This window comes from Mastomys coucha, unplaced genomic scaffold (assembly GCF_008632895.1).
Source record: "Mastomys coucha isolate ucsf_1 unplaced genomic scaffold, UCSF_Mcou_1 pScaffold1, whole genome shotgun sequence".
NCBI classification, from domain to species: domain Eukaryota; kingdom Metazoa; phylum Chordata; class Mammalia; order Rodentia; family Muridae; genus Mastomys; species Mastomys coucha.
Genome location: NW_022196891.1, coordinates 74,373,168 through 74,393,326, shown reverse-complemented (window position 1 = coordinate 74,393,326; position 20,159 = coordinate 74,373,168). Strand labels below are relative to the sequence as shown.

The 20,159-nt window shown below is 41.0% G+C and overlaps 1 long non-coding RNA gene across 1 annotated transcript in view; it reads left to right on the top strand.

The window, feature by feature from the left end:
• LOC116104053 overlaps positions 1-20,159 on the top strand; it is a 38,779-nt gene that overhangs the window by 6,740 nt on the left and 11,880 nt on the right. The window lies entirely within an intron of this gene.

The window sequence follows — 20,159 nt, the reverse complement described above, 5'->3', positions numbered from 1 at the left end:
ACACACACACACACATAAGCAGGAAAGCACATCTGCCCTCTTTCCCCCAACCCTGCCCGTACAGAGAAAACTCCAGGCTAACATGTCTCTTTGTCTCCAAATTTCCGGCAACTCACCCTCTAGGGCCTATCCAGGGGCTCAGTTTTTGACCATATATGGGAACAGTCCTAGCTCCTAGCTGATGTGATCTTGCCTAAGATCTATAAAACCACCTTACTTTAGCCCCGGGTGCGAGACTTCACTGACCTCCACCTGTGCGGTTAGTGAACCTGCCAGGAGCTGACTCCTAATAAATCTACCTTTAGCAACCCTTTAATCTGGTCTAACCTGGTCTATATAAGCATCACTTTTGGAGACGGGAAAGCCTATTGACCACCATCTCCCCATCCCAACCCCTCCCATTATCGTCTCTATTTCTTAGTCAGAATTGTGACAGAATTATTTTCAACCTCAAGACTTTGGGTTTCAGGGCCTCTCTTCCCAATGACAACAGTCTATCAAGCAGCATGTCTGTATAGTTCTGTCTCTCAAACAAAGTCACATTAGCTGAAGGAAAGGTTATACATTTGAATTGCAATTGCTTGTTACATGTATCACTTAGATGCTCTTGAAAGTCCCATGTGGCTGCTTTAGATAAAAAGGATTTATGGATCATACTGGTGTATAGTTAGTTTCAATATTAGGATTGTGAGGTAAAAAGAAACTAACCCTGAACTCCTTTGATAAATGTTAAAGATTCAGCATAACTAAAAAGCTTAAGCCTTAGGTTTTCTTACCTAAAGTTTTGAGCAGTGAAAGTAAAGTTTGGAGCAGTGAAAAATATCACACACACACAGGTTCCTCTGTAATGCAAGGATGTCTCTCAACGCTCTGCTGGAGGTAGATCAGCCAGGAGCACTCATGCTGTCCAAGAGTACACAGAAGTTAACTGACAAGTAACTACACAGCACTGTGTCAGAACTAGGACTTACAATGTTCAGTTGTAAATACCTGGTCCTTTCAAGTCAAATTCCAGCAATAGATGTCGCCTACATTGCATGCCTGAATCGTAAAACTGAATCTATTAGAGAATTCACTTACTGTGTTGGGTAGAATCCTGGAAATCGCAATCCAGAAGAGTATGAATATGAAAACTATAGATAGTCTTTTTACAAATTGAAGAACAATCTTAAACCAACTGAGCCCGTAAGGCAATTTTATTCTTTAATGCCAACCCACAGATGTTTGAAATAATCATCTTAATAATCAATGATGTATGGAAACTCACCTAGCATGTATTTTAAGGGATGTCTTGTTTTGAGCAGTCATTTTAAACACAAGTAAAATGGAGAATTAATTAGCTTGTACAGAGACTCAGCAAACTAATGCTTTAGTCTGTCAAACCATCTGTTCAGGACCACCCTTCACAGACTTTGGCATTGTTGAGGATGGTGGAGACAGTACTGCTGATGCTGATGCTGATGCTGATGCTGATACTGATGCTGATGCTGATGCTGATGCTGATGCTGATGCTGATGCTGATGCTGGAGACAGGCTCTGATGCTGATGCTGGAGCCAGGCTGCTCCTGTGTATTTATCATCTCACCTTCCAAAGGCATGGTAAGAAACAAGCTTATAAAAGACCTGGCTCCCTCTACACTTACAGCCTAGCCACAGGGTAAAGCCAAACTCTACCAGCAAGGACCAGGAGTATTGTCCCTTTCAAGTAAGTGCCAAGAAGGCTCTATAAAAAAAAAAATTCTTCCATGTAGATCATGTCTTAAAGTTTCATTGACATTGTTTCATAAATTCATCCTTAAACAGTAGGGGAAGGGATACTACTCTCTGTAGAAGGGAAAGACATTTCATGTGAAAAGAATTTACCCGAAGGTAAATTAATGAGACAGATTTTATGGGTTTTAAATTGGCTTGGGAGGCAACTTAAAGATAAAAGTCAAGAATTCCTAAACATGTTGAGTGAAAGACAACGGGATTTGAAGCTGGGCTCAGTGGTGTAGACTTTACCGTCTCAGCTACTTAGAAGGTGGGGTGGGAGGGTCGGATATTTAAGTCTCACCTTAGTTAGAGTGGGTTCAAGGTCAGCTTGAGTAATTTAGAGGGGCCTTGGTGCAAAATTTAAGTGTTTTAAATGGGTAAGGAGTTACAGTTCAGTGGTAGAACACTGTAGAATATCCTTGAGGCTCTGAGTTCAATTCCCAGTATGGAAAAAAAAAAGGTATGATTTACATAAGCATGGGGCTTTCTAAGGTAGTTGCCATGTTTGAGTATAGAGTTCCTTAAAAATCATAAGTCTCCTGCTTTTAAGCCAACTTCACATATGCCTCAGTGGAAAAGTGTTTGCTTAGCATGTTTAGACTTGGAGTCAATCATGCTCACCAAACCAAAGCACTGTGTATTTACCAACCAAAGTATAAACCTGTTGTTTTTTCTGCTCAGCACTAATCCTTTGCTTTTGTGATGAGTGAACTCTGATTTCCTCCAGGGAGCCAGCACTTTATCCACTCTCAGTTCACTTAGCCCTAGGGAGAGGACACAACTTGGACCAGACCTTGGCTGACTGACACAGTCTATTGCCATGGCTACAATCATTGGTTCAGAGATGAACCCCAGACCCAAGCCAGGCTAGTGAGATTTAATTCCAGGCTTCCAGATTTAATTCCATGGCTTCAATATCAGAGGGAGTGATTCGTTTTCTTTTGGTGTTATCAAGAATGTAAAACTAATTGCTAAGAGACATCAGATGGGGAAATCAAGCTGAGTAAGACAGAGAAAAAGGAAAATCCTGATGGCATTGTTTTGGTAGATGCAGCTTTGCCTGGAATTTTCAGTTATGTGAACCAAAATAATTCATTTCTGGGTTTATATCCATTTAGTGTGTTTCTGTATATGTAGGTTGAATCAAGAAAAAAAAACACTAGAGAGAAATATAGGTTATATACATACGAACATGGTATCTTGTGATTCCTTATCTCACTAACATTAACAATTTGCCTATTTGAGAATTTCATAGCTACACAAAATGTTTTTAATTGGGGATTTCATTTACAATTCTGAAGACTTAAGACTGAGAAAGAAAAGGTGGTTAATCTTTAAGGCTCCTTTCATTGGTGACTTCTGTTTATTTGTTTGTGGTTTGGTTTTGGTTTGCTGGGACAGATTTTCTCATTGGTGACTTCTTATGTTTGCAATGAAATAACTGGGAGTAAGAGATGTCCAAAGTCAGCAACGATCCCTTACCTTAGGGCCTAAGAGAATGTACGCAAAACCAACCCTGACATCTCTGACTTTCCTGTTCGTGCCTGCCCCTTGCCTCACAGGTTTGCAGTTTGGGACCCGATATGCTGTGGCTATCATAAAAGACACTCCTTGTCTGTGACATCCCAGCCCTGAGAAGCCATCATAGGCTGCTCTTCTCAATAAAAAAAATCAGATCAATATATTTGTTTCTCCAAGGGAAGAGCCAGAGCAAGCACCAAGTTCTGATGAACCTTCACTGACACTGTTCACTTCTTCAAGCGCTATCCTCAGCACGCAGTTAGCACTCCTGCCCTTAGCTATTAATAAGTCCCTCTCGAGGAGAAGCTAAAAGCTCTAATTTTATCCAGATGCAGGCAGCGTGCAGAACCAAGCCACTCACCCCCAACATTTTAACAGAGCTGCTAAAAGCATGGCGGAATTCAGCTGACTTCTGAAACGCTCCTCTCTGTCCTCCGCCTGAAACCCCAGTTTTGGAACAGGATGCCCCTGGCTATTGACTTTTCAGCTACTGTAGTTCACACTATCACTCTGTGGATGTATTCTTCTGCTCACAGAGAAAGGCAGTTATGGATGAAGAATTCACTCAGGAGTTCAGCACCACATCCCTAAAGTCCCTCTGAGGCAAATTACAATGAGGTTTGCTGCAAACTCTGAGCTTCATCAAAAGAAGATTTGTAAACAAGTCCTTTGCTCCACTCCTGAAACTAATGCCGGCAGAGTCAGGAATGCATTATTCTTTCAGGAGGGAGCTAGTGTACGGCAAGCAACCTCTTATAAGAGGAGCTGAGTCTTCAGACACAAGCAATGTCCTGCCTGGGATTTCCATCTGTTCCCTTTTCTGCCAGAAACCCACTCATCAGGTCCCCGGTTGCTTAGAGAAATTGTCCTGCTATCTTTTCTCTCTCCGTTCCTCTCCACAGTGATGTTCTGCATAATAAGTGCTCTGGAGAGGCAATAGTATTAAATAACCCTAGTAAAAAAAATTCCAGAATAGAGTACTATTCTGGAACTTTTGTGATTGAAAATTTAAGGAAAAAAGATTTCAACTATTAAAAAGTTTATATAGGAAGAACTTAACTATACCACAGCTCTCTTCTTAATGTAAGGCTTCCTTAATCAAATACATCTCCAGGAGAAAAGTAAGATCACTGCGGCACACGTGAGAGCTGGGTCACTTGCCTAGCATGCACAAAGCCCTGGGTTGGTATTCAACATACATATACACACACATACACACACATACACACACACACACACACACACACACACACACACACACACACACCATTAGGGGGAAGAAGGAAAGAAGGAAGAAAGGAAGGAAGGAAGGAAGGAAGGAAGGAAGGAAGGAAGAAAGGAAGAAAAGAAGGGAAAGGGAAAATGACTCAGTGAGTGAAGTGCCTGTATGGTTCCAATCCTCAACACCCACATAAAAGTCTAGACACAGCTGTGCACACTTGTAATCCCAGCTCTGAGAGGCAGAGACAGGAAGTCCCCAGAGCTTGGTGGCCATACTGCCTAGCAAGTTGGTGAACTCCAGGTTCACTGAGAGACCCTGTATTAAATAATAAAATGGACAATAGTAGAATATACCCAGTGTTGATCTCTGGTGTTTACATTCACACGTGCATACGTGAGAAGAGAGAGAGAGGCAGGAAACAGGGAGGGAGGAAGGGAGAGAGAAAGATGGAAAGTTACTGTTTCTGTCTTGGAATAATTGCTGGCTATTTGTAACACTTCAGAAGTTTGAAAGGGTCTAAATTTTCTAGAGCATCCTGTTCCCAACTGTAAAATGGATGTTTATATTAAATGTTAAGGAAAAAAATGACTTGGTCAAAAGCTGTACCTCCTTTTTCATTTTAAATTACATTCTCTAAGGTCTTCAAGAGAAATGGATACCTATGACACAAATATTTGGCAAAGTTTTCTTTTTCTATTATGTAATTTTCAACATTGAGGATTAGTCTAATACTATTCACAGTATTCACAAATTATGCAAATCAAACATGAGACCTTTAGTTGCAATGCTCAAGTCACCATACAGAGTGACTAATTTTTCCAACTTAGTAGAAGAAGGTAGAACTATGAGTCAGTGAGTGGCTCGCCCTAATGAACAGAAATAAAACTTATGTTTCTCCCAGATGGACTGTATTTTATTTTTAAAATATTTATTAAGGCTTATTAGTCTTCTGCCTGAATTTTGTTAATAGATCTCGTCCATATGTGTTTTAACTCTTCAGAATGCTATAGTGTTTAGACATGAATAGTCTAATATTGAGTCACAGGCATGGAATGACTTAGACAGCTAATACACATAATGATCTAATTCATGCAGAGCCATAGACATGCCGCTAGCTTCTATTGCCACCCTTGAAAACCATTTTAATATTTAACAGAAACTTTACATTCAGGGAATCGTTCTGCACCGTGTGTTTAAATACCATCTACCACACTATAAATGCAGTAATCAGACCATCACATGTCTATTGTTCAGACCTTGTTAAATGCCACTCATGGCAGATCTTACTCAGTGTCAGGAGATAGTCTTCTTAGAGATGGCTACAGATAGATGCATGATCTTAATTATCAATTAACTTATCAATTCAACAAGCCCTCTTAAGGTCATGGTGACTGTTCTAATGAGTCTCAAGGATGTCATATAATTTGCATGTGTGTACTACCTGCCAATATCTATTTCAAACTGGTGAATTAATATGAGATGATTCATATACAAGTATTGCAGGATACTGAAGAGTCTAATAAAAAAATAACTCTGCAGTTTCTACCTCCTAGGAGATACATTCAGATGAGGCCTTGTTAATAGATGTGATATGGGAGTGTCACACTAATGGATTTCCAAAAGTATTATGTACAGAGTAAAAAATATAAAGCTCTAGTTTTAAAAGTTTTTTTTTTGTTTAAAAAAAAAACATTTTAATTTATTCATTGTGTGTGTATACATGTGGTGGTTTGAGCATGGCATCGGACTCCTGTGGAAGTCAGAGGGAAGCCTGCAAGAGTCAATTCTCTTCCACCAAGTGGGTCCCAGGCATCAAAGTCAGGCCATCAGGCTTTGAGGCACAGGCCTTTCCCTGCTGAACCATCTTGCCAACTCCAAGGTTCTAATTTTAAAGGACAATGGCCTATGATCAAGACAGGAAGCAAGACCCGTGAAGAACTCCTTTTAATTTTAAAAGCAAACAGTAAAATTATCATGAGTATCATTTGAAGGTTAACAGTGTAGTTGCAGTTCCTCAAAGAGAAACACGGAAGAACAAAGAAAGAGACGCTAAAATTCTTTAGAAACTCATGTTCATAGCAAGATTATATAGCAGCCAAAAGCTGGAACAACTGCTATGAACAAATCCACAGGGAACTGAATAGCAAAGTTTGACAGCTATGTAGAAGCCGAAGTAGATGGACACAGTGGAATCAGAGAGAATAAGAAAGTCACCTTTTAAGGGTGGCCCTTGAGAAATCTTTTAATGTTATCTTGGCAGAACATCTCAGGGTTTCACAGAAGTGCTTTGATTCCAAAAGAGATTCGGATGGTGTATTAGACAGGGGTTTCTAAGGGAACTGGTGTATGTGTTAAACCTGGATAGATTATCTTACAGATAGGGATGGGGGTGTCCATCGGTGGCATTCTGGAGAGACAGAGAACCTGGCAGCTGTTCAGTCAGCAAGAAGTAAAGGCCAGTAGGCAGCCAACAGTGTGCTTTTCTTAGACATCTCTACGTTTGGGTCATTTAGGAACATGCCACTCCCTCTAAGGAAGGGCCTCCCCCCACCCTTAGTTAACCCTTCCTGGAAATGTCCTCATAAACGCACCCAGATCCTGCCCACTTGAAATTCCAGATTAGTTACCACAGATGGATTCTAGCTCCCTTTTTCTAATGTTTGCTGCTGAACTGTAAAGGAAAATTGGGGAAGGGAGAAATAAGGATTACGAATAGACTAATTAGAAAGGGACGATGCTTGCCTCCATACTTGGTTTCTTTTAATGTTTATTCTGCTATGGTTCAAACTGATTCTACCATTCTTTAACAGGCACAAAGTCATTGTAGTAATAAAATGAATATGTATTAAAACATATCTGATTGGAACATATATATATATAAACATCTGATATGTATACACATTATATATGTCACATATATGATCTATATCATATACAGATATATCATATATACCTGATATATATCATATGCACATATATCACATCTATAACACACATATGGAACATATATACTACATATAAGAACATATATATTATATGTAACATGTCTGATTGAAATATATATTATATACATGTGTATGTGTGTGTGTGTGTGTGTGTGTGTGTGTATTATACATGCACATATCACCCTTCCAAACAGCTGGAATTACAGGAATGTACCTTCATACCCTGAAGACACTAATCATTTAAATTTTGTTATGTTTTAATTAATTTATCTTGTGTATGTGCACATAGGTATGTACCAGAGTGCCCAAGTAGAGGTCACAACTTTTGGGGTTCAGTTCTCTTGCACCACTTGGGCTTCAGGGATAAAAACAGTTGCCATCAGGCACATATACCCACTGAGCTATCTCACTAGCACAGGACAAATAATCTTTCAAACAGAAATAATTATTGAATGCTTAATTAATTAGGCATACAATAAGACTAAATTAACAGCAACTTCTCTGGTTACACATACCTAGAAAAAGCCATTTGAAGAGATGGTTTAGTGGATAAAGGCACATACTACACTTGCAGAGGATCCAAGTTCATGTCCAACATCCAGGTGGGCCTCTCACAACAGCCAGCAACACTAGCCCCAGAGGGTCTTCTTCTTAGGACCACCTGTGTGTGTGCATGCACACACACACACACACGATTAAAAAACAAAACCAAGCTACATATGGTACATACACCTTAAGTCCAGCACTTAGAAGGCAGCAGTGGGCAAATCTCTGTGACTTCAAGGCCAGCCTGGAATACATGGTAAGTTCTAGGCCAGCCTGAGTTGTATAGTGAGACCCTGTCTTGAATAAATAAGCAACCAAATACATGAAACAAACCTTAAAAATTTGAAAAGATACTTCCTAAATCTACCCTCTCCTTGATATTTTACAAGAAATTACAGTCAGTATATTTCCAGTATATTAAACATACCTGGGCAGACATTGGGAAAGGTGATTACATCTTAGAGTCTTTATCTTTTAAAGCTATTGAAGTTATTGATCTCTCTAGGCTTTTATAGAAATGGTGAACTTTTATATACTGAAAACCATGTTTGTTTTTAGACTCTTTTTCCTTAGTAGAGATTAGCAGTGCATTAGCTTCTGAGAACAAACTTGTATAGGATCTTAATGACCCAAAATGCAAGCCACTAAACCCTTTCAAATTCACATGATCTTCTGTGTCTGTAAAGTGCTTGTATTTATAATTTCTGTATTTTCGAGAAAATATCTATTTGATGTCTATAGGTCTGTCCCCTCCTCCCGCCCCAGAAACAGAATCTCATTGAGTAATAGTTTTATAATAGTCAGGAAGCCAAATCTTTGGGCTGTATCAGACGTACAAAGTCTAGAACCTGTTTATTTACAATGATGTGTATTTTATGCCCATAATAACTGTGAAAAGTGTCTCAGAAAATCTGGGAATTCAGTCTTTATAAAAACTTTATATGTATTTATGAAGATAATTATGTACTCTGGTCAATCTTTCGAGCACAACCAATTTGTGTCTCTTCATGTTCATCCTGTGTGATCTGCACATAGTACACCAGACGAAGGGGCTTGGCCTTGAATTTAACTTTAAAAAATGACAAGTGGAAAATCTGTATGACAAGAACTTCAAGTATCTGAAGAGGGAAATTGAAGAATATCTCGGAAGATGGAAAGTTCTCCCACGCTCCTGGATTGGTAGGATTAACATAGTGAAAATAGCCAAACTTACCAAAAGCAATCTGCAGATTCAACACAATCCCCATCAAAATTCCAATGCAATTCTTCACAGACATGGAAAGAGCAATTCTCAACTTCAAACAAAAAACCCAGGATAGTGAAAACAATTCTGAACAACAAAAGAATTTCTGGGGAAAATCACCATTGCTGACCATAAGCTGTACTACAGAACAATAGTGATAAAAACTGCATGGTATTGGTACAGAGACAGACAGGTAGATCAATGGAATAGATTGAAGACCCAGAAATAAACTCATACACCTATGGACACTTGAGTTTTGACAAAGAAGCCAAAACCAATCAGTGGAAAAAAGAAATCATCTTCAACAAATGGTGCTGGCCTAACTGATGGTCTGCTTGTAGAAGAATACAAATTGATCCATATCTATCACCTTGTACAAAGCTCAAGTCCAAGTGGATCAAGGACCTTCACATAAAACCAGAAACACTGAATCTAGTAGAAGAAGAAGTGGGAAATAACCTCGAATGCATTGGCACAGGGGAAAATTTCCTGAACAGAACACCAGTGGCTCAGGCTCTAAGAGCAACAATGACCTCATGGAACTTAAAAGTTTCTGTAAGGCAAAAGACACCATCAGTAGCACAAAATGGCAGCCGACCAACTGGGAAAAGATCTTCCCTAACCCCAAATCCAATAGAGGGCTAATATCCAAAAATATATAAAGAATCCCAGAAGTTAGCCTTCCAAAAACCATAACCCAATTAAAAATGGGGTACAGAACTAAACAGAATTCTCATCAGAGGAATCTCAAATGGCCAAGAAGCACTAAATAAATGTTCAACATCCTTAGTCATTAGGGACATGCAAATCAAAACTACCCTGAAATTCCACCTTACACCAATCAGAATGGCTAAGATAAAAAACTCAAGTGACAGCACATGCTGGTGAGGAAAAAAAGGAACACTTCTCCATTGAGGGTGGTCTTGAAACTGGCACAACCATTCTGGAATTCAATCTGATGGTTTCTTAGAAAATTGGGAATAATTCTACCTGAAGACCAGCTATACCACTCCTGGACATATACTCAAAAGATGCTCCGCCATACCGCAAGAATACGTGCTCCACAATGTTCATAACAGCCTTATTGGTAATAGTCAGAAGCTGGAAACAACCCAGATATCCCTCAACCAAAGAATGGATATAGAAAATGTGGTTCATTTATACAATGGAATACTATTTAGTTATTAAAAGCAAGGACATCATGAATTTTGCAGGCTAATAGATGGAACTGGAAAATATCCTGAATGGGGTAACCCAGACCCCAAAGGAGTTGCATGATATGTATTCACTTTTTGGATATTAGCCAAAAAGTACAGAATACCCATGATACAATCCACAGACCATAAGAAGTTTAACAAAAGGGCTGGTGAGATGGCTCAGCAGGTAAGAGCACTGACTGCCCTTCCAAAGGTCATGAGTTCAAATCCCAGCAACCACATGGTGGCTTGCAACCACCTATAATGAAATCTGATACCCTCTTCTGTGTACTCATTTATGATAAGAAGAAGTTTAACAAAAAGGAAGGCCCAAGTGAGGATGATTCAATCACACTTAGAAGGGAGAACAAAATAATCATGGGAGGCAGAGGAAAGGAGGTATCTGGGTGGGAGAGGGGAGGAAGAGGAAAAAGGGGAGCAGGATCAAGTATGGGAGGAGACAGAAGAGAAGCCCACAGGGCCAGAAAATAGAATGGCAATATGCAGCTGTGGGGATTGGGGGCCGGGAGAACCTCTAGAAAGCCCTAGAGACCTGGGATGTAAGAGGCTCCCAGGACTCAATGGGAATGACCTTAACCAAAACACCCAACAGTTGGGAAATAGAACCTGAAGAGACCACCTCCAGTAGACAGACAGGCTCCCCAGGGGAGGGATTCAAAATTTTTGACCCAGAATTGTTCCTGACTAAAATAAATACAGTGACATAAATGAAGCAAAGATGGAGGGAAAGGCCATCCAGTGACTGGCCTAACTTGAGATCCAACCCTTGGGAAGCGGGCCTCAAACCCTGACACTTAGTGATGCCATGTTGTGCTTGCAGACAGGAGCTTAACATGGCTGTCCTCTGAGAAACTCTACCAGCAGCTGTCTGAGACAGATGCTGATACTTACAGCCAACCATTGGACTGAGGTCAGGGATCCCTACAGACAAGTTAGGGGAAAGACTGAAGGAGATTGCAACCCTATAGGAAGACAACAGCATCAACTATCCTGGACCCCTGTGAGCTCCCAGAAACTAAGGCACCAACTAAAAAACATACATGGGCTGGTCCATAGGCCCCGTCACATATGTAGCAGAGGACTGCTTTGTCTAGTCTCAGAGGGAGAGGATTACCTAATCCTGTAGAGACTTGATGCCTCAGGAAATGGGGATGTGTGTGTGAGTGTGTGTGTGTGTGTGTGTGTGTGAGAGAGAGAGATTGAGAGAGAGAGAGAGAAAGAGAGAGATAGAAAGAGAGAGAGAGAGAGAGAGAGAGAGAAAGAGAGAGAGAGAGAGAGAGAGAGAGAGAGATGGAAGGGACTAGTGGGGTTGGGAGATGAGAAGTACCCTCTCAGAGGCAAAGGGGAAGGGGATGGCAAGAACTCTTTGGGGGGGGGAACCAGGAAGGAGGGCAACATTTGGAATGTAAATAAATAAAACAATTAATAGTAATAAATAAAAACCCAACCAGATGGTTAATAAAATGTAAACTGTTTAATAACTACAACAAAATGAAAGACAGCACCTAGCATACGTTTTTGTGGGCTTAGCTGTTAATAGTGGATGTTTCTGTGCGAGTGGCCTTCATGGAGTTGTTGCCCTATCTTTGCTTGGCATTGTAAATTCACCAAAATGATCAAGATATAACTGCATATGTGTATATACATACATATATATATGCAGTTATATATATACACATGTATATGTGTATATATATATATATATATATGTATATATATATATGCAGTTATGTGGGTGTGGGTGTGTATCCCAGAACATATGATGGCCTTCCAATTATGCAGAATGAATAACATGGGGTTTAGCTTGTAGCAAGGTAATATGTTTATGTAAAGAATTATAGACACTTCTAAAGTTTCTGGTGATGACCTCGTCTAAGATGGGAAAGCCTAAGCCGCATGCCGTGGATGAGGAGAACTCTGCTCAGCCTATCGGCTTCTTTCCCTTGCACCACTGAGTTTCCTTCCCTCCCTCCAGAAGCTCTTTTGTATATGTGAGTTCCCCAAGATGATAGTCTTCTTCGGTGAGAGAATGCTTCCCCACCCTCTCAAGGTCCTGACTTCAGTACTCTGGGTTTCTTCTTCCTCTTGTACTTACAGTTCACAGTTTCTTTCTTTTTTCTTTTCTTTTCTTTTCTTTTTTTTTTTTTTTTCGAGACAGGGTTTCTCTGTGGAGCCCTGGCTGTCCTGGAACTCACTCTGTAGACCAGGCTGGCCTCGAACTCAGAAATCCGCCTGCCTTTGCCTCCCAAGTGCTGGGATTAAAGGCATGCGTGTGCCACCACTGCCCGGCCAGTTCATAGTTTCTTAGGCATCAAGAAACTATGGAGGGAATAGAGATGCTGAAAGAGAGGATCATGGGTCATGGATCTCTTGATATCAGAGAGAGATGATTTTGATTAGAAGATCCAATTTCTGTGGTCGTTCAGTTTCCCGTCAAAACAGTTTCGAAATCTCTTTTCCCCAAAGATTCAAGCTTCTGGGAAAGAAGATATAGGCGATGAGGAGATGTCAGATGGGCGGGAGAGTTTCGTTTCCCCCCATGTGAAGCCATGTGGAGGCACATGAGGAGGCAGAAGTCTGAAGGAAGAAGTGGGAGTGTGGGAGTGTTGAGCAGTTGTGATTGGGGATGGAGGCAGTAAGTGGAGGAGAGGGGAGGAAGTGACAGAGCTCAGCTGAACAGTGGGCCTAGCAATCTGGCAGTAAACTGGGAGCTAACAAGGCCCACCTGGAGTGGTTAGTGACAAAAGAAGCATTTGTAGCTCACCAAGAACATTTAATTGAGGAGAAAATAATACGGTGTTTGGCTAGCAGGAGGCTCATGCTGTATCTTGGCCCCAGCTTCTTTTGGAATTTTGAAATGGGCAGGAAGCGATGGACAGGTTTGTGTTTCTGGGATGGAAACTGGGGGGTGGGGGGGTTGGTGATATTTCAGCACCCATGCCAGGATTCACGTTATTTGCACCTCGGAGATGCTGCTTTCTCTCTCATGTTTTGTAATTTGAGACATTTCATTACTACCCGCCTTATTAAAATTGTTCCGTTTCATTCTCTGATTAAGTTCTTGGCACAGATGTACTCTGAGCTAATCATAGATTTGTGCCTTTTAACTTCTTATATTTTTTTTCAATCTTTTTCACAAAAGTTCAACTTCACTTTTTTTCCCCCTTCTGTATATTTTATAAGACCTGTCTTCTCTGTTTAGTCATAAGAGCTTCATTCACCTTAGAGACTCCAGTATTCGTGTTTTTAAAAAGCCTACAATCCATCTGTTACCATCTTCTCGGATAAATTGTATTACTCTTTGTTGTTTCCTCCAACTTTTGGCAGGGGAAGCTCTCCAGCAAGCCCACTTGCTTCAGATGGCAAGAAGTGCACAAGCTTTTGATCACAAGGAGCGGCTTAAAAAAAAAATCTCAGGCTTTTCTTCTCCCAGGCTTCTGGAGGTCAGTGGTCCAGGTGTAGGCCAGCTGAGTCCTCACCTAAAGATCTTGCAAACCCGAGATCAAGGTGCCGGCAGTGATGTATTTCTTTTGGCAACTTGCCTTTCAACCCCACGTGGCAGTTGGTCGAATTCATTTCCTTGTAACTAAAAGACTTGAAGTCCCCATTCTCTTGCTGGCTGTTGGCTGGGCTAATCCAGACACCCTGGGGTCATAAACAGTTAGTTGCCTGGGACCTGCTCTCCCAGTCTGACAGCTTCTCAGGAATATCATATACTCTGATAAGTCACTCATATCTGTAGGCTGGTACCACCCCAAAGGGGCTGGCCCTCCTCATCAATCCCTAATTAAGAAAATACCCTACAAGGTTACCTGAAGTCCACTTACAGAGGCATTTTCTTACTTAGGCCTCCTCCTCTCAGACTTATCCAGTACATGCAGAAGAAAAAAAGTAGGGAGGCGTAGAGTTGGGTACAAGGAATGTGTAGGTGGCACATGACAAAGTAGGCTCCTTAAGAGCAGTTTCTTTCTCAGGTCTTCTGGAATGGAAACTGTGAGAAGAGGTTCTCAACTTGTGCATTGTGTGATGGACACAGAGCTGAGGCTGGGTCTCTGCTGTTGCTGAAAGGCCTCTTTTTCGCTTGTGTTCTTGCTGGGGTGGACGGACCAGGGTTGTCATTCCTTGGAGGACACAGGGACCCTGAAGTCTATTACCCTGAGGCTTGTACCCATTTCTGTTGTCAGACAATGGGTTTGAAAAAGTCATGGTTAAGGATACCGACTAATACAGAAGTAGAGGCTCCCAGCCATCCACTGGACTGAGCACAGGGTCCCCAATGAAGGAGCTAGAGAAAGGACCCAAGGAGCTGAAGGGTTTGCAGCCCCTGAGGATGAACAACAATATGAACTAACTAGTACCCTCAGAGCTGCCAGAGACTAAACTACCAACCAAAGAGTACACATGGTGGGACTCATGGCTCCAGCATCATATGTAGCAGAGGATGGCCTAGTCCGTCATCAATGGGAGGAGAGGCCCTTGGTCCTGTGAAGATTCTATGCCCTAGTGTAGGGGAATGCCAGGGCCAGGAAGTGGGAGAGGGTGGGTTAATGAGCAGGGAGAGGGGGAAGGGAACAGTTTTGTTTTTTTTTCAGAAGGGAAACTGGGAAAGGAGATATCATTTGAAATGTAAATAAAGAAAATATCTAATAAAAATATTTAAAAAAAGAAACCACCCACCCTGGAAAAAAAAAAAGGATAATGCCAGGCCCAGCATCAAAGGTGGGAAGAACGGGACAGCTCTGTTCTTTGTGTAGCCCATGGATGCCCCTCCAATTCCCACTTTATCATTTTCTTGATGTCATCATTTGGCACCTTTCTCCAGGCAGATAATCAAATCCTTGACTAACATGTTCGGGCTAGTCATATGGAAAAACCACACCACTATGCTTGCCATTCAGCTCCTAGATAACCTGGGAAGCCCAGTAGACACAGAAAGGATGTTCTGGGGCCCATAGCCATAACACTACAGTTTCCTGGTGGTTGTGGTGGTGGTGGTGGTGGTGGTGGTGGTGGTGGTGGTGGTGGTGGTGGTGGTGTGGTGTTCACAGCCTTCTGAGTGTTAATGATGTCCTAGGCTGTAATCATGAGTCCCTCCATAATATCCAAGTTGCCATGGATGATTTTGCCCAGCAGGTGAAGCAGTTGGTGGTGCAGGAGGCATCGTTCATAATGTTGAGGAAGTTCGTCCTCCTCTGGATTCATCCTCTTACAAATATGAAGGCATTTTCAGAAAGGGCAGAGCCAACGAACCTTCAGCTCCACCCTTCAGGTGGAGGATCCATCTCCAAGGATACTAGCGGTCTTCACAAATGTACATGGCGTTATGATTATCCTATTTCCTAACAGTGCTGTTTATTTTTTTGTCAATCTGACACAACCATAGTCATCTGAGAGCAGGGGCCCTCAACTGAGAAAATGCATTCATAAGATCTTCCTGCAGACAAGCCTGTAGGGCATATTCTTAATTAGTGACGGAGAACCCAGTCTACTGTTGGTGAGGCCACGCCTGGGCTGGCGGTCCTGGGTTCTGTAGGAAAGCAGGCTGAGCATTCCCTCCATCCCCTCTGCATCAGGTCCTGCCTCTAGTTCCCTGCTCTGAGTTCCTGTCCTGACTTCCTGTGATGTGGAGGCGTAAGCCAGATAAATCCTTTCCTTCTCCAGCTTGCGTTTGGTCGTGGTGTTTTATCACAGCAGTAGTCACAGTAGACTCAGACACCGACTCTAGTCCCGGAAGAGGGAGATGGCCTTCCCCTTATTTGCAGGCTTCTCTTTTTCTTCACCTTGACTGTGGCATGGACCAGTTGCGAGTGGAATCCTGCTGGAACATGGAGAGACCATGCAGTTGAGATCAAAGAAAGATGCGCTGATGGTAACGACGTCCTTTTTGCTGAAAAGGAAGCAGGTTTGGTGAGCAGGTGCTCCATACAGAAAACTCAATGACACCTGCCTTACCATCATGCCTTAGGGATGCAGCTGGCACCGCAGGAAGTGATGTATGCAGCTGGCTGCCAAATGGGGAGGACCAAAAAGCAGGAAGTTTCCCCAATCTTAGCCAAAGACATAAGCCTTTCTTTCAGGAAGCTGAAAATTACAAACAAAATAAATGTGTATGTGTGCAGGTAAGGATAGTTTTTTTTTTCCTGTTAAGACTGTGTGTATTAGTAAGTGTTCTCTCGAGTAACAACTTATAGAACAAATGAATGTATATGTATATGTACATATGTATACACGCATATATGTATTATATATGTGTATGTATATATGTAGAATGAAATATACTCACATATATACATAATGAATATATATTTATATACATAGAATGGAATACACACACACAGGCACACACACACATATATGTGTATATATATGTATATATATATGATTTATTAGAATGATTTACAGGCTGTTGTGATCCACCTAATCCAGCAATGGCTGTATATGTACAGAAGGTTGAAGAATCCATAATTGCTTACTCCACAAGCAAGTCTGGGTGTCTCAGCTGGCCTGCAGTGTCCACTAGAATCCTGAAGATGTAGGCTCTCATGCTAGTGATGCAATGGACCCGCTAGCAGGGTGCAAGCAAGCAGACAAAGAGCAAAGGCTTCCCTCTTCCCTGTCCTTTCATGGGCTCCCAGCAGAAGGAAGGTGCGGCCTAGATTGAAGGTGTGCCTTTTCCTCTTAGAGATTTGGATTAGAAGTGGATCTTCCCATTGTTGGATTTTAGTTAATCCTAGGTATAGTCAAATGAACAACCAAGAATAGCCTCGCAGGTCACTGACTTTCTGCTACTCTGTTTTGTGCTTTGGTTTTAAAGTGAAGCAAGTTGAAAATCTACTCCTTCAGAAAAAGAATATTTGTGTATTGGTGATATTACCTTCAACAAACTGTCTGACTTTCGTCTCCACACTCTGAGGCTGGAGTAGTTAGGATTACTCCACATGGGGACTGGGTTTTGTACAAGTCAAACAACAGCTTGTGCATCCTCAAGGCCTCTACCTGGAAATGATTGACGTGATTAACTCACTTTCTCCTTCCCTCCAGCTTCTCTTGCACACTGTATCCCACTTGTTTACCAATCTTGCAGTTAGTTTTTACATTCAGATCTGGGTTATGATATCCTGTTTCCCCGCTTCCCTTCGGTGATACCATATCTCATGCTGCCATATTGAAGATACAATAGTCTTGGTGGAGATTGTTTCTACTATTAGAGCAGAAGAAGGGGGGCTTAGCTTTTCTTGGGGTTCTGAGTGTCCTTTAAGCACTTTTAAAGTACCATTTAAATCTGATAAAATTGCTATTGGTGTTAACAAGTTATTTAATCTCTTATTGAAGGTACTCCTGATGTCTTGAAGGTTCTCTTTAGCTAAAGAGAAACTGCAGGTACTGGCCACTGGAGGAGTTCCATATAGCTACCAATTCCTTAGGGTCAAGCCAGGTCTGGTCTTTGTAGTTAATAGCCAACGGCTGAGGAATTTCAATACTTGCAATTGCTTAGGCCAGCTGTTCTCAATCTGTGGCTGGAGACCCTTTGGGGGTTGAATGACCCAGACGCAGGGGTCACCTAAGACCACCATAAAGCACAGATATTTACATTACAGTTCATAGCAGTGGCAAAATTCCAGTTATGAAGTAGCAACGAAGATAATTTTATGGTTGGGGGATCACCACACATGAGGAACTGTATAAAGGGGTCACAGCGTTAGAGAACCACTGGCCTAGAAACGGTAATGCCAACTGCTACTAAGGGTTAAGGACTCTGAGTACGTCAGGTCTACATCAGACTGTAACACCTGTAAGGATGCGTGCTCTAGGCTTACACAGAGCTATAATGCCAGAGGATTCTGTCTGGTCTCCAGTCTGTGCTGAAGAAGCCGGGTTCCGATGTCAGCAATGGAGAGCAGTGGTAACAGCAGCAACAGAGTGGGTTCATTCACCAGCAGGGAGTGAAGGCAGGCAGGCAGGCAAAAGAAGAATTGCTTTCCCTCCAGACCTCTTTTAATATGTACTGCTGCTGGAAGTTACAGTCCCCTTTGGACAGGGGTCTTCCCCAGCTTCAGCTAATTCCAGCAAACAACCCCACACACCAACATAGAAGCAAGGCTCTTAGCTCATCTCAGATTCAATCAAGTTGGCAAGTCAAGATTAACCATCACCACAAGTTTATATAAAAGTTATATAGAAATTATAAGTTCAAACAGCAACATCCTATTATATAGGAATATATACATATTATATGTATATATGTATGGTGTTAGTTTCATTTCTATATGCTAGCAACAAATAATAGAAAGTCAAGTTTATAAAGAAGTCCTATTTAAGATAGCTTAAAACCAATTAAGAATAAAATTAACAAATGTGTAAGACCTGGACATCAAAAACTAAGAATTATTTGAAAAGAGACCTGCTTTTAAGGAAAAAAATATTTGAAAAGAGACCCGTATTTAGGAAGCACTTTGATATAACATGACCATATGATGGAAAGCTAAAAAGTAAGGATGGATGCATAAAAAAAGAGAGAGGGTACAGATAGAGAAAGAAGCTAAGCTTATTTTATCAGGAACTCAATTCTGTGTGCTGGAGATTGAACCTAGGTTCTCATGCATGTTAGGCAAGTGCTCTACCACTGAGCTATGTCCTTATCACCGTTATATTAGAGATAAAATTTGGAGCACACGAGCTTCATACTTTTAAAAAGTACAAGCATATGTCATGATCATGAGTTGGAAATGTTAATATTTTAAAGATGTTTTTTTTCTCTGCTAATTGATTTTGAGATTCTGTGCAGTACTGATAAAAATACCAGTGGGGTGTATTCATTCATGCATGTGTGTTTGTGTGTAAACTGACAAGATGATTCTAAAATCTTTATGGAAATGAAAATAATCCAGAATAGTCAGAATAATTTTAAAGAGTGGCAATGTTTGAAAATTTACAACTACTTGATTTTGAGACTTATTATAAAATTACCATAATCAACACAGTGTGATATGCACATAAATATGGATGGACATCTGAATTAATGAAATTAGACTCCAGAAATAGATCCATGCCTCTGTGTGTGTGTGTGTGTGTGTGTGAGACAGAGATTTAGGGATGCTAGAATAACTAGATATCCTTTGTGACAAAAATGAATTCAATCAATCCTTGCTCTTACACTATATAGAAAAACTAATTCCAGAGTAAATTGGGCTGGCAAACTATCTCAGTAGATTAAGACACTTGATACCAAAATGGATGACTGAGCCCGAGCCCCAGACCCCACATAATGGAAGGAAAGGAGTCACTTTCTCAAACTGTCCTCTGACCATCAATGTGCACTCTATGGGCAAGTATATGCTTCTTGTACACACTATAAATAAACATAAAAGAAAATTCAAATTTTTTTTTTTTTTTTTAGAAAACTACATACATGAAAGAAAGGCTGAAATGGTAATTAATATACCCATTATCCTGTTCTATTAACTGCTTTATTATATATTTATTTACAGACTTGTCTAGAAGACAAATTAAGAGTCCTGAGTGCTCTCTTATAATACTTTGATGAAGCTCATGAGTAAGTGACCTCAGAAGACATCTCATTTCCTGTTTTCTGTTTTTCAACATTGTATAGTGGTTTCCTTTGAGTTTAAAACCTTTCCACTTTGGAGTGAAACTTCTTAAGACACAGGATGTGGAAAGGGAAGTGAAATAAAAGGATATTTTAAGACAGG